Here is a 13,109-nt window from a genome sequence, read left to right as displayed (position 1 = left end):
CATGCATTAAGGTTGAATTAAATTTTATTTTTATACTTACACTTTAATTTTATTTAAAATGATTTAGTTGTGGTTTTTGACATTTTTTTATTTCTATATATTATTTATTATACTATTTATGAGATTAATTTTACTTAGTTATTTTAGATATTTATTTTTTATAAAAATTATATTTATAATATTTTAGCTTTAACTTTTTTTTTTTTTAATATTTTTAGTATCAGTTTCAGTTAACAACAACCCTGTTGTATACATTAGAACTCTAAATGATCTCGCTGTTTCACTCTCCAATTAGTCTTGCTAATTGAACACCACACTTCAGCCTCTGCTCAGGGCTGTAAATGGAAATATGCTAATGACAGTCTAAAATCAGAGTACAAAAACAAGTTATCATCACACACTGTCATACCCAGCCGCCAGGCCATGGTGAAGACTATTGATATTGTTGAGTTTACAGTAATATTTCCTTCCTCTCATGTCAGCCTACCATGCAGACTGGCAATAAAACCCATTACATTACGATCCGTCAGTGCCGCACATGTCCGTCCTCCTGCGCACACACTGCTTACATAGCCCAACTACCACAAACACACACACACACACACACAATGAAAAGTGTTGTTACAAGTCATATAAATAATACAGAAACAATGTACAGGATTCAGAGCACCACAGTATTCAACATTATCTAGTGATGACTGACTAATGTTTATTATACAACAGAAATTTGAAATAATGATGATGATGATGATTATGATGCAAAAGGCTTGCTCACATTCATACAAAAGGGCAGCAGCAACTGCCGTCTGGGTGTCGTCCTCTCGCTGTTTCTTGCGTGCTCTCCCCTCAGTACTTTGCATACCATCACTATGCTTGTGCATCCACAGTTGCCCACTGTGACGTACAGGATGTCGTGCTGATACAAGTCTCCATGCCTATCCCATAAAGAGGTGCGGCGTGCCCCCAAAACCGCCCCAATATCACCACACATAACATACGAATCCCATCTGATTAGCCATGAAATACAAAAGAGGACAAAGTAAAACCAGTCAGGAATCAGAATGTGGTCAACGCTAATTTTGGCAACAGAAAGTAACTTAAAGGGATATTTTCACCCACAAAAATAAATATTCTGTCATCTTCATTACACACCCTCATTGTTGGTTCCAAACCTAGCTACAACCTTTGTTTCATTCTGGTCAGAATACAGCGATCAAGATACTTTGATGAGTGAATCCAAGAGCTTCTCTTGTGCTCTCTCCATAAAACAGCAAGGTTACTTACTCAAAGACTCGACCAAGTCTCCGAAACGCAGCAAATAAAGCATAAATATCTTAATTTTTACCTAAGATGAACGTATGGTCTTAAACTCTTACTTAGTTTTGAACAACATCGATGGTGAGTGATTAATGACATAATTTTTATTTTTGGCGCGGGACTATCCCTTTAAATCCACTAAAAACCGTGGAACCACTGACTACTAATGATTTAATTCTAACATGTACTTATGCGTGTTGCCACACTTTTAAATGATCCATTGTGTGTACTCGGTGTGTATTCATCATCAGGCATCAAACAATATCCTTTCGGTAATGAATTGTTGGATTGTTTATTATTATTCATTTACTCCTTGTCGATATACAATTTTCAGTGGCCATCATGAAAGATATTACATTGTCCTTCTCCATTTTGTAATCATAGCTTAATGACAACGCTGAATCGAAAACGGTTAGCATGAGTGATTCACGGTTTTAAGGGATCAGTGCACGAGAAGGATTTTTCAGTCAATCCGGGGCAGCCAACTAACAAAACCTCCTCAACATCAAAATGGAAAAATAAATTTATAAGTACTATGCGTTTTTTCTTAATTCTAAAAATGGCATTATGCAAAATGTAAAAAAGTGTTAATCTGTTATATAATTAAAAAGAGGCTATAGTTAAAAGCAAGCTGAAAAACGTAATTCTATACATTCATGTAAGTAAAAAATATTTTTTTATAGTGTTATATAGAATGGTTAGATTACAAATGTATACACAAATTCAATGAAATAAACGGTAATGGAAAACTTGGTTATATAAATAACATAAATTTTTAACCATACCACTGCTCAGAGGGGTTTGGTAAAATTAATGTCCACCCAGGTTTGCATTTTATTTGCTCAAAATACAGTAAAAACAGCAATAATGAAAGATTATTACAAATTAAAAGAACTGATTTCTATTTTACTAGGAAATGAATATTAAAATGAATATGTATTTCCATGTCATGACAAACCTGCATTTTCAGCAGCCATTACATCCACGTATTTATTCAGTGTCAAATTACATCACATGAAATCAGTAAATATGCTGTTTATACTTTTTTGTATAAAACTATGATACATATTTTTCAGGATTTCTTTTCTGACTGAAAAAAAAAGTTCAAAATGTACACACATTTTTATCTAAATTAATCTTTTGTAAAAATTTCTAATTTTTGTAAAATTGTTTATCAATAATTCTATCGCAACATTGCTAATACAATTGTCTTAGTAACTTCTTAAACTCTTTAGAAATGGTAGTGGTAGAAAATATATATTTGAATACATAGAAATATAAACATGGAAAAAATATATATTTAACTTATTATTTTAGTAGTATTATTAATTAGTTATTTTTTTTTTTTTTTTTTTTTTGTTTAATATTAGTTTTTTCGCTCTTTTCCAGAGTATATTTTAAATTTTCCAACCCTTTTTAAACCATTTCCAAAAAGGCAGGTGCATTTTTATTCTCCCTCATGATAATTTTTCTGTTTTTATGCACATATGTGTATATACTCGTAACGTGGTTAAGTGAGGAAGGGTGGTAGGGGGATTCCATGTGTCCCAGCTGTCCAGAAGTTGTTGCGACCACTCTGAGACAACACCTGCCATACACCCACACACATCATTTAACAGGAGGAATAATACTAATTACTGACTCAAATTTCACCGCTCAAGAGAACATCCGACCGCGATATGCATGGTGAAGCTGTAATCACACCCTGTGATTTCATGCCCATAGCGAGAGAGTGATGAGCACCTGCAGCCACACTCACACGTACTCTTACCATTCAGACTCGTTACAACAGACAGAGCCTGCGTCCTGAAAGAAAGAGAAAAGAATCACCACATTATGTTCCTCTGTAATGCACCTAATGAGTCTGTCCCTCATTTTAGCAGACCACATTATAATTTAAGCCCTGGAATCTTATGCTTAACTCATGAGCGGTTAGGGAAAGAGTCTGCAGGATCAGGACTGGAGCCACTCTGTTGATGGGAGGATTCTGCCCTTGGAAAGGAGGTCTCCATGTCAAGGTATGCCCTTCTTGCCATTTACACCAGCTCCATCCACACGTTCTTGTCTGCCAAATGAGGCATGTGGGCATCGGCCTCAGGAATGCCTCCTGAAAGCAAGCGGGATGTGCGGTGCACTGGGGCTCTCTGTCTCGTCTCCGCAAAAGACGCGGAGACAATTGAGGAATCGGCTAAACAAATGAATTTCACCTCAAAACAACATTCAAAGAAATTTGTACATCAATAACTAGAGGCAGAACACAGTCCACATCCAAAACTAAGACAACAAATGACAGATCATAAGAAACTGCAACTCAAGGCAGTTTCTCCCTCATTGAAATATGCATTAGTGGCAGTTCTGCCATATAAACACAAACAATATCTGGTACACTGGGGAAAAATTCTGCGAATCGCAATCATTTAACAGCACAGACGCAGACCCACAGATCTGGGCTAACTACAATTCAACTCTCTCTGCAAATACACTACACAACACACACACATATAGACACAGTATGGCCAGGTGTATACACAAACAAAACACACAGACTGTTGCCGGCTGCTGAGTTATGTTTTCCAGCCCCACTGGGGTCCATCTGTCACAACTGGTGGGGGGTGTGAGGAGATGAGAAAAGGTGTGTGTGTTGCAGGTAGCGGGCCACCATAGTCTTCTCTAGCCTGTGCATTAAGCTCTCCAGCTTATTATATTAACTTAGACAAACACACCAGGCTCAACCAGAGAGACTTTAAAAAGTCCTCACATCACACCCTAACTCAGCAAACTAAATGTAAATCATTTTGAATGCATGCAAATCACTGGAGTCAGAGAGAGTTTCTGACACACTGGAGACTTGAACTTGTTTTGATTACGATATTAAAAGAGGGAAATATATTATTCATGCATCTAAAACCTGTTTGTCAACTAGAAACCAGGACTACTTTTCTACTAAAAAGTTGAATCCCACAGCATTTCAACACATGACCTTATAATCAGAGCTTCTCCCTGCAAACACAAGCTAAAAACATTAAGAAATTGCATATTTAACTATTAAAATGAAAAAAAAATTTAGTTTTTTTTTTTTTTTTTCATTTTTACATTTTGTTCTTGACATTTATACACATTTTCACCCAAAATCAATGATTACTGTCATGTGAAAAAATATTAAAAAAAACAAAAACAAAAAAAACAATACATATACACACACAGTAGTACAGTATATATATATATATATAGTCTTAAAATATCCTGGTTTGTAAGATTTTGTATTCTCTCATGAAGTCTCACTATGATTATTTTGTTGTTCAGAAATGTAAACAAAAGTAATATTGTAAAATGTTATTGAGCAATACTTTTAGTATTTGGAATATATTTTAAATATAATTTATTACTGTCATGTATGGCAAAGCCATTATTCCAGTCTTCAGTGTCACATGATCCTTCAGAAACTGCCCCATTATGCTGATTTGGTGCTCAGGAAACATTTCTTATTATTATCAATATTAAAACAGTTGAGCCGCTTAATATTTTTTGTAGGAAACCTGTGATACACATTATACAGGATGATGTTTGATGAATAGAAATTTCAAACAGGATTAATTCTAAAATAGAAAATAACAAATTTGCCAGCTTCTTTTTTTGCAACATTTAGAGTGTGTCATGTAAAATCTACCCTCTAAATCTAAAACTTTTTACAACTGCAACTACAAAAAAATACCTTCAGTTGTTGCACTGGATGGCATTCTTCACCTCAAACTCTGCAATACTCTGTAACCATGGCAACAGCACATAGGAAACCTGCCCATAAGTGCCATCGGGTACAAAATTTGAAGAGCCATTGCTCACAGCAACCATACCATTAACAACAAACACATCTCAATGCTCAAAAATTATCCAGGCAGTGATTTGCAGGGTTTTTACTTTGAACTAAATGCATCAAGTCTTAACACACACTGTACAGGATTATGATTAAGCGGCACATATTCAGCTAAAAAAGAATAGATTCATAGCAGTAATTTCCTCTGGTTCTTATGCGTCTTAAGCGGCAGCATATGACACTCTACACTCAAATGATTAAAAAAAGCAGACCATTTTCTTTGAAATATTTATGAAATTTGTCACAAAAAAGGGAATGGAGTGCGTTAGTTATTCATAGCCTCTGCAGCAGAAACACCAAGCGTGCAACAGGCTGGCCGGATGAGAGAGGCAAAAACTCCAAACTCTGCAAGATGCTCATCCAACCAGTCCATGCTTAATGAAAACTCAGAAGCCAGACACACACATGCCCATGTGGACTTCTACGGAGATGGCAGGCACTAGGTGTAAGAGAAGGGAGAACGCGGTGTGCCCTGGAGAGAGCAGGCCCAGGCGGGGACAGATGACGGCTGAGCTCCACTTCCTCCCTCTCGGATGTCCCCCCCCAGGCTCAGGCTTTTCTTCCCCTGCATGGGCTCCCTCCTGACGGAGTCTCTCTCTCTACTAAGCTCCACGGCCCTCTCACACGGAACCTGGGCACAAAGGTAATTTGGTCAAACATACATCACAGCTGGATCATTATTCTTCCCCAAAAAAAAAATGCTAAGAGTGAAAATGACATACATTATATAGAAAATCTACTGGTTTGATGCTTAAGCAGATGTAACAAACATGTAATCAAATTGTGTATAAAAACTAGAAAAATACATTTACCCAGTAACCAATCACTTTTCTCAGAGAGAGAGGCTTCCGTAATGTGGATGGACTACTGCGTTCCCCCACATAGAGGCACAGAGGACACCACCGAAGTTGTTTACTTGTAGCGGGCCATTGGAGTCACGAGACTGGGCGAAAGCCGGGATCAAGGGGTCAGAGGTGAAGCGATCCCAGCATGGTCACTGGACAGCTATGATAAGAAAGATATGAGGAACTAGACTTGTTCATTCCAGAAACCCATTTAAACAGTTTTATTCATGATGGCTTGGAATAGTCAACTAGTGTGGTTAGTGATGGCAGGATAGTGATTTTAACTAAATAAACAAAAAATCTAACTATAATATTTATTTACAGGTGAAGATGTCAACTTCTCAAACAGGGTTTTAGCATGTCAACGAAGCTAACAGTTAACTGTTTACATTCAAGTTGGAAACAGATATACAAATATATACACTTCGGTTCAAAAACGTGGGATCATTAAGTTTTTTTTTAAAGAATTATACATTTATTCTGTGAAGATGCATTAAATATTTAACCTAAATAAATAAAAAATACAAAAAAAAAAAAAAAAAAACTAAATTCAGTCCTTTAAATGCTAAAAAAAAAATTGATGATTTTAGGCATCATAGCATACACTGCTGTTCAGTGTTTGGGGTCAGTAAGATTTTTTTTAAGGCAAAAATGCATTAAATTGATTCAAAATGAGAGTAAAGGTGTTTATAATGTTACAAAACCTGTTGTTTTGATCTTTCTATTCATTAAGGAATACTGAAAAAAATGTATAATTGTTTTTCAAAATATTAAGCAGAAAGCATAAGCATTTTAACTGGGACAATACTTTTTAAGCCACTACTAAATATTGTAGAAGCGTAATTTTTCTGTAAAGTTGCTTTGCAACGATTTATTATCATAAAAAAAGCTATACAAATAAACTTGAATTAGAATTGAACAATAATAATATTAGAAGAAATGTTTTTCAGAACCAAAACAGCATATTAGAATGGTTTCTTAAGGATCAAGTGACATTACATTTCCCTTTGACTAAAAATGTATTAAAATATAAAAATGTTATTTGAAATTACCCTTTGACTATATTTTTTTCTACAAATAATCCGTTATAATTGTTGATCTTAGTTTTTGGTGTTTTATTATTAATATATTTAGACTAAATTCTCAAAAACGACTGCACTATTTTTTATAAAGTGAAAAGTTCCAATTAAATATATAGAAAGTTACAATCCATGTATATAAATCCAACAAAAACTGGTGTTCATTTATCAGCAATGCTTGCTGGACATTGTGTTTAAGACTAACCTGAGCAGAAGGAAGCGTGCTGGGAGTCTTGGTGGTGTGCTCTGCCAGGGCATGATCAGAAAGTCTCTTAAGGTAGGCCTTCACTGCCTGCTCAGCCGGGATATGGGGGAGGACTTCCCCCTGTGGCTCTGCACAGCTGAGTCCGACTCAGGGGTGTTGGTCTCTAAGGCTTCGACACAAACCTCTCCATTTGTGGCTGGAGCTTCAGGCTCTGCCGAGTCTTCTATGGCTGGTTCTACAAGTTCTTGTCTAGGAACCTGATTTTGGGGTTCAGAGGCAGGTGTGCTCTCAGGAGGAAGAGTAAATTCAGGGTTTGTGCTGGAGGTGGGTGATTTTGGGATCTGAGCTGGCATGGATGGGCCAAGTTCTTTAGGAGAGCTCTGATCTGGGCTGCCCTCGAATGCAGACTTGGCCTCACCGCTGTCTAGCTCAGAGTGGACAGTGATGTCCGTCAGAGATAATAGCGTGATCCTCTTTGTCTGTCATAGTGTATAGTATTAGTGGCTGGACCGCACTTGTCTTGTTTCCGAGGCTCTTGTGGAGGGGGAAGACAGCGCACCAGAACCAGGCTGTGAGCAGCTCCACAGGCCACCTGCAACACATGCCTTCCAGCAAGGTGCTCTACCTTCTGGGGCTTCCAGACAGGAAACGTTGAAGTGTTCAGGCCCAGCTGGCACCCCGCCCCAAGCCCAGACTTCATGCTTGGCTGAAAGAGCCAGAGTGTGCTGATCCCCCACACGCCAACCCAGATCTTCACCCGCCTGAGAGGGTGTGGCCACTGAGTCGGCGCACACCCACAGGGGTGGGGTTAGGGATAACAGAGAGAGTCCTGATAGGCCACACTGGCCGTCAGCATTTTTCTCCCACATGTGCACTCCTCCATCTTCTGTCACGACTCCACTGTGGGGCGGAGCCAGCAGCCACAAAAACAACAACACGTTGTTCGGCTAAGAACCGGCCTCCAAAACAGGCCTCAGTCACTACTGATGATGTCTGGTTCTGTTTCCACGGCAGCCGCCAAAGCTATAGACTTGTCCCCTAAATATAGTATATAAATTCAGACACTTCTGGATTGCAATAATAATGACAAATGTATGAGATACAATAGTCAATAGTCTTTTCACAACCTTTTGTTTAAAGCAATGGTTTTCCACCAAGGGGCCGGTGCCAACTAGGGGCGATTAGTACACTTCCAAGTGGGCCACGGGATGACTTAATTATTTCATTTAATTATATTAAAATAATATAACTTAACGCAAAATCAAGATGTGTACTGAAATCATATTTCTTTTTCCGCTCTCAATAATAATTGTTTTTATTCAAGAATGAACAATTCTTGCACTTATTTAGTTAATTAAATATTTCTAAACTCTATTTAGAACAAGCTGCTTTGTCATACTTGCAGCAGAAATACCTTGAAGGGATAGTTCACCCAAAGATGAAAATTCTGTCATTAATTACTCACCCTCATGTCATTCCAAACCCTTAAAACCTTTGTTCATCTTTGGAACACAAACGAAGATATTTTTGATGAAATCCGAGTGCTTTCTAACCCTGCACAGACGGCAACACAACTGACACGTTCAAGGCCCAGAAAGGTAGCAAGGACATCGGTAAAGTAGTTCTACTGTTATGTTATGAAGCTACGAGAATACTTTTGGTGCACAAAGAAATAAAAAATAAAAATACTTTATTCAACAATTTCTTCTTGGAACAACATTTCTGCAGATGAAATCCTATCATTTCAATAGTAATCCATCACTGGGCTTCAGTTGGTCATATAGATTTGTTTATTACGAGCATGTGCAGCAGTTTTGTCATCTATCATTTTAAATGCTTGCATGTTTTAAAGTCAGGTGGATTCTGATTGGCTGTCAACATTTTTATCATTCATCAACTAAAAATAATCATTCTGAAACACTGCAACAATATTGTTCCTCTGTGTAGTCATCATTATAGTTGTGTTGTTGACTTACATATCTCACAGAATTAGAACAATTATTAAAACTTTAGTTATAGTTATCATTATAGTTACCATTCTTGGTGTGAACGACCTTTAGCCTATATGGAAGCAGTCTTACGAGCCAAAAAGTATGAAAATCAATGTGAACAGCGAAACATTTTCAGCAGTTTCTCTTGAAACAAATATCCAACAACACAAAAGAAAAACTTTTTTATCATGTTGTGTAGGCTACGGGTCACATTCACCCTTGAGAGCACTTCCATGTATCCAAATGTTAATGATCCCATCTCAGTTATTTTTTTTTTATTTAAGGATAGTTTGCCTAAAAGTAAAATGCAAACGTAACATGTCATTTATGCAGAAAAGCTAGTTCATGCATTCATGACCTCAAGACTGGACTATTGTAAGATTCCTTACCAGGTCAAGAAAATATGATCATATTACCCCAATTTTACAGTCTCTGCACTGGCTACCTATTAAGTTCCATATCAGTTACAAAATGTTCGGGGTTCAGACACACTTTCTCTGTTTAAATCTGAATTAAAGACACACACTCTTTGGTAGAAGCATTCCAAATAATGCATCTCATAATTTTGGACTGCAGTTTATCTGATCAAGTATGCACATTATTATTCTTTAACTTGGGATCAAAACTAATTATTTTACTTGGAGCTGGAACAGCAGCCAACACTTAATTATGTCTCTATTTGTTTCTCTGTTTTGCCCGCAGGTTTACATCACTGTGTGGTGGCTAGGATTTACACAAAGCTCCAGTCTGGATCAGAACACCTGAGAAGAGATGATGCCAACCTCAGAGGACCTCAGATGATGCTAGCTCAGGGGAACAACATACAGAACTACCACATTTTTCTATAGGTTTGATTGCCTAATTGCTGTTAATAGTGTTAACCGTCTGTTTGTTTATGTCTTTTATTGATTTTTCCGAACATTTCTGCCGCATGCAAATGAACTGACAGTCACCACTGATAAGCTACTACTAAATATTGTAGAAACTATTTTTCTGTAAAGTTGCTTTGCAATGATTTGTGAGTAAAAAGCTATACAAATAAACCTGAATTAGATGGTTAATTTAAAGTTAAACAGGTTTTGAGTTGACTGTGGTTGAGAAGTGTCCATGAGTATTTATTTATAAGGGTGACCTATCCCTCTTAAATCATTGTATACTTTTTCTAAGACTTATCACAGCTGATGATGTCAGCTTGCGAAGGCAGATCACAAATTACATTTTGATGAAAAACATTTTTCTTTGCAACCAATAACTTAATAAGCACAGTAAGACCAAGTAAATAGCATCCACTTTGATGTTGACCTGTTAACAAAGGCCTCATCGAATACTAGTTTTTTTTTTTTTGGTTCTACAGAGTTGACCAGCCAAATTTGCATGTGTGAATAATAACCGATTGTATTACCTCTCTAGGCACACTATCATGAACAACCATGTCTAGCTCCCAGCGCAGCCTGGAGCGACGGGCCGGGAGAGCAGCACCCTCTCTGGTGTGGTGCTACTTAAGAATATCCCCTCCAGTGTGTGGAGAAGTCCCCTCTCTCCAGAAGCGTTGGTTCGCCTTCTCCTCACCACAACTACAAACACAGTGATGAATACACTCTTAGAAAAGTCATGAGACAAAAAAAAATATAACTAAGAAATGTACAAATGCTGCGCATTGTTCAACATTGCTGGCATCTGTCCCTTTTAACCCACTCACTTTATTCCTCTGTCTCGCCATCTCTAAACGTTCCCCATATCACAGCGTTGCTAGTCACTGTGGATTATTGCCCTGTGAGGAACAGGGCACTGTGTGATTCAGATTCTCAATGACAACAAAGGCTTTTCATGATACAATACTTCACAGAACTCAGGCATGAAGCGAGTGAGGTAATTCTAAGCATTTTACTGTCCCTAGGCTACACTTGCTTTTGTAAGTTGTCAATAAGTAAATGAATTGTTTTTGCGGAGTCCTTGAGGTTTTGTGTCCAGCTAAGAGTCCTGACAGAGACTGACAGTGTAAACACACACTGTACACACACTGATCAGGGTTCCAAAGGGTGACGCAGAGCTGTTATTAAATCATCAGCTGAACTGACTAGGCAACGAATCTGGAATACTGGTCTAAGTAGTTTCCTTAATAATACGGAAAACGCTACTTTTTGTGAGCTTTCTAGAATTAAAATGCAAGCTGACAACAGTGTTAGTTGTTCATAACTAAATGGCCTACTTTTAGCAAAAGGTAAACACATTATAAATTCCCACTAATCTGAATACAAGATTCCGAATTGATTACATTATCGATCTAATATGAAACTACACGTCTGTACAACGCAACACGTTTAGAATTTCATTCCACGTCGAACAGGTGGTATCCTTGTTACATAGCTGATGAATGAAAAATCCCACGGTAAGTCCATAAGACAGTCGCTAGAAGAACAGAAGATTTCACATTTTCCATTCTATCGAATTCGCTGCTTTAATAGCCCCCTCAGCTAATAAATGATGGTGCGGTCGTTCAATCTTAACGCGATTTCTCAGATTCAGTATATCAGACAGACAGAAAGCGGATGGCCTCTTGGCCTAATATCTCTTGGTCCGCATTTTGAAACACCGAGAGCTGAAATGTAAAATAGCCGGTAGTAGAACATACATACAGCGTAGCGAAGCTCATTATCCAATATGATGATGATTAATCGGCGTGTGTTGTTGTTGGTGTTGTTGTGATCGCTTCAACGGACGGAGAATTTGGAGGGACAACCACGAAAGAGTAATTTACGCCTTTCGCTTTCGTGCCTTTATCTATCTACTACGGGCAGGTAGAAGCTGAGAGACGAGTTGGTTGGTAAGAAATGTTGATCGGCGTAAAACTACATATTTACTTGCGCTTACTAGTCCACCCAACACATATATAATATAGATAATATATATATATCTTATATATATATATATATATATATATTATATAATAGTATATAGTCATATATATATATAAAACATACTTTTATAAATTTAACGTAATATATAGTGGTATGATTTAATGTTTATTAGCTTTGTTTCTATGCGAAAATAAAGTAAATGTTATTCAACTAATACATTTCTACTTAAAAAAAACAAAAAACCAATTGTGTTTATAGTATATAAATATATATAAACAATTTTATAAAGTATATATGTAGTAGTATGACTACTTTGTATGAGCTTATTGTTAAATGCCGAATAAAGTAAAAATGGATTCAACAATACATTTCAACCTTTTAAAAATAAAACACAAAAAAAAAAACCAAATTAAAACTGTAAATACATGTTCACTGGAGGGCCGAATATATAGGTTAATTTTACACTTTGCGATGATATAAACAATAAAAACATTTTTATTTTGTTTTGTGTTACCTTTATATTAAAGGTGTCCTTTGTTATAGTGTAATTATATATTTAAGAACTGAGTAATATTAAATTAAAGCTACCCACGTGTAATTTACTATATGGTTAGGTTTTGGGAATGAGTAATAAAGTTGTACTGGTGCAAGCTTAAAGTAATTACACATAATGAATTATTATTTTTAATGGTAAGTACATTAAACGTGTAACAACGTCACCCTCTAAAATTAAATGTTACCGTGTTTTGCTATGGTTAAAATGTTCCATCAGTCAGAAACCCGATTTATTCATTCATTCATTTATTCCCTTTTTTTAGAGAGAGAGGAGTGGAATTTTAAGCTACCATTTGTTTTTCTGTACTGTTTCTTCTCAGCTCTCTTCTCACATTCTGAGAAACACACACTTAACACCCTCTGGGTGGGTTTTAGATGCACCAGGCTT

The 13,109-nt window shown here is 36.8% G+C and overlaps 1 pseudogene; it reads right to left on the bottom strand.

Annotated features, from left to right (window-relative positions):
* LOC122144248 overlaps nt 1–11,028 on the bottom strand; it is a 30,633-nt pseudogene extending 19,605 nt beyond the window's left edge.
* Nucleotides 11,029–13,109: the final 2,081 nt, after the last annotated feature.

This window comes from Cyprinus carpio, unplaced genomic scaffold (genome assembly GCF_018340385.1).
Source record: "Cyprinus carpio isolate SPL01 unplaced genomic scaffold, ASM1834038v1 S000006625, whole genome shotgun sequence".
Classification (NCBI taxonomy): Eukaryota; Metazoa; Chordata; class Actinopteri; order Cypriniformes; family Cyprinidae; genus Cyprinus; species Cyprinus carpio.
Note: the sequence above shows the minus strand (reverse complement) of the source record. Positions and strands in the feature narration are given on the sequence as shown.